Raw genomic sequence first — 3227 nt, 5'->3', positions numbered from 1 at the left:
GTAACGCATACTGAATAAAAACTATTTTAAAGTTATCATTTAAGAAATACAGTTAAGTAATTTCTTAATAATAAATTTCATTTTTTTTATAGTTTGGTATTTAAAAATATAATGACTCCATAATTATCTAGAATATTTTCCTTTCTTTGTCGAACCATTAATACCACCACTATTGTTTATTAATGACTAATTACGCTGTAAACACTTGTTTTTTGAAACTAATTTGGAATACGGAATAACAACACATAATAATTATGCTACTTTAAATGTAATTAAGATTATTTACAGAAATTATCATTGTCATAATATTTTTTCTGCTTTGGAAGTTGAATTATGATTCTAAACTTTTATACTTTTTAATCGTTATAAATTAATGCAAACATTATTTAAATCAACATCAGTAAAAACATAAATAAATATTTAATAGAGACATATACATTAAATATTAAATATCCATTTATACTATTTTACCGATGACTACCTAGATTACTTTTCTTTATTTTTTGCGTAACTTCTGACTATCATCGGTCGTGATATTCTGAAATATTTCTTTCAAAATATAACCTCTAGAAGTTGGAATAAAAGCTAGTGATTTGTCAGCTTCTCAAGAACAAGAATTACTCAAAGAGTCGAAATTGCCATGAAAGCAATGACAGGGGATAAAAAAGTAGAAATCTCAGATATGTATGTAATTACAGGACAATGGTCAGTAGAAATTTCCTCATGTATATACAAATATTTAACAATTGAAGCTGACCTACATGGAAAGATGAAGCTGGTTATGTTGTTCCAACAACTGCAGAGGACAGAACAAGAACCATTGTTGCTATGTACCTAGGCCTAGAAGCCAAATGTATATTTTCAGAATTAATTTAAAAATTCGTTATGAAAGGCCAAATAAGTTGTGTAGAGGCTTTGCTTTGATTGAAAGTGTAGAAAAGTACGGACATACATGTCATAAAAGATTTAACAGCTATAGTCACTGGTGATTCTGGAAAAACCCTTTTCGTTCATTATCTTTGAGATGCTCTCTAATTTTAAAATTATTGATCAAACTAAAATTACACTTAGAAACTAGTGATTTCAACCATATCTACCAAATAAAAACTTCACATTATAGTAGATAATTTTGTGGAAAAAGCGAGCACAATAGCAAAGAGTGGAACATCAGGTTGGAGCAGTCAAGTGAATGTGCTGGTGGAAGGTATTATTGTTGAAGCTTTCAAAAATATTTCAGTTGCAAACTTCAATCTCATTGTTGGATTCTTGAAAAGAAGAAAGTGAATAAAAAAAAATGATGGATTTTCTGCATCCACAAGTAGGTATGTATTTGAAGATGTACTGTTATTCCAACAAACAGTGGTTTAAGGAACTGCTCCACATGAAGCTGAAAGAACTATTCCAGGTGCGGATGAAGATACTGTATTAACTGAAAACTCTAGATATTTGGAATTTTTTTTGTTTAAAGTAATAAATATTATGTTGTATGCTTTACAATGTTTTACTTGCACTTGTGGGATAGCATTTACAACTTTTTGGAACTGAACTCAAGTTTAACAGTTTTTTTAATTTAATTTTAGTAAAAAATAGAATTTTTTAAAACTTACTTTCCTATTTGGCCACGTCATAGTAACAATATAATTTTTTTTACAATTTTTTATTAAATCTGGTTTTATAGAAAAAAATATTTTTGTTTCCTCTGTAAAATTTATTTTTTGGCATTCACAACATTTTGGAAATACATACATTCTTCATGTAGTGATTGGTGAAGTATTACTGATTGGTAAGTGTCATATGAAATTCATACTTATATGGATGCTGATGGAAAATATGACAGTTCACTTTGTTCTAACAACTTATTCTAAATTCATGTAATATTGTTAGATAATTCTTGATAAAAATCACTGATTGAAAAAAAAAATATGAACTTTACTGCAAAAATCCCTTTAATTTCAAGCTGTGCCTCTATGTTCTTGTAGAAACAATTTTCTATCATTTATTCACTAGGAATACATTTCAGTAAAAAACGTCTTATAATATTCTTTATTATATAATAAAAACACACCCTTGTCTGCTGACAGATGAAGTTAAAAACTAAATACAGAAAAACAACTATGACACATACACCCACATCCTAGACTTTGCTGCAAATTTATGCGATGTTTTTTGTAGATCTTCGTTATTGATATTTTTTATGCTGCTAATATTTTATAACATTTTAAATCTGTCTCTAGACTTAACATTCAAATCTATTCTGTAATGTGTTTATTGTTGTATCAATAATCTAAATGAAAAAGGGAATTTTAAAATTGTTTTCAGGATCTGGGTTACTTTCGTCATGATGTTCGTAATCGAACATACATTTTCTTCTTTTTTTTTATACTAAATGAATCAATTTTTGCAAATTGTGTATCGGCGCCAATAGCTGAGCCAATTCTCTTGCTTCCAGAAGAATACCAACTAATTTTTCTTCAGATCTTAAATCTATAAAATTTATTCGAACTTTTTCTAACGCTTCCGATGCAACCTGTATGTTAATTTAGGCCTTGTAACAATTTACTTACTACGTTGATCCGGTTTAATATATTGTGACGTAAAACAATTGGACGTATGAATTTAAACGAATTTATTTTTGTACCAAGACCGTTCACCATAGTTCTAGTATTCATGTCTCTTGTTTCGTCTTCACTTATTAGTACTCTTGTAACATAAATTTTACCGATTTAGGTTTTGAGAGGAATAATGGCGTCTATCTGACTTTCCCATTGCGTTTCTGATGAAAGTTTAAAGGTGAATTTTGACAATTTTGTTGTGTAAACGTTCCACGTGTAATTGGATTAAGAGAAAAACACATGTAACTCCTAAACAAGATTAAAAAATGTAAAGTTTCAAAAGAAATTTTTCCAGCATCATTTACAACTAAATTTAGGATGTGAGCTGAACACGGTTCGAAAAAGCTCTAGGATGTAAATGTGATATTTTTTTGAAGACCATTCCTTATTCCTTTCATGTTTTCACCGTTATCATAACCTAGCTTTCTTAAATCTTTTATCCAGTTTTAGGTCTTCAAATTTTTAATTACAAAATTACAAAGTCCTTGTTCAGATGTGTCGTGTTATGGAGCAAAAACCCAAAGAATTCTGATGCATTTCTACTGGAGCTGTGCGAGAAACAAAATGAATAATAATTGTTATTCGTTCAGTGTGAGACACGTCGGAGTACAATCT

The 3227-nt window shown here is 29.0% G+C and overlaps 1 protein-coding gene across 4 annotated transcripts in view; it reads right to left on the bottom strand.

Annotated features, from left to right (window-relative positions):
- LOC142320223 (UNC93-like protein MFSD11) overlaps positions 1-3227 on the bottom strand; it is a 136293-nt gene that overhangs the window by 79738 nt on the left and 53328 nt on the right. The gene's annotated exons all lie outside the window — the stretch shown is intronic.

Source organism: Lycorma delicatula, chromosome 2, assembly GCF_047948215.1.
Source record: "Lycorma delicatula isolate Av1 chromosome 2, ASM4794821v1, whole genome shotgun sequence".
Classification (NCBI taxonomy): domain Eukaryota; kingdom Metazoa; phylum Arthropoda; class Insecta; order Hemiptera; family Fulgoridae; genus Lycorma; species Lycorma delicatula.
The sequence above is the reverse complement of the archived record's forward strand: the minus strand, read 5'-3'. Positions and strand labels throughout refer to the sequence as shown.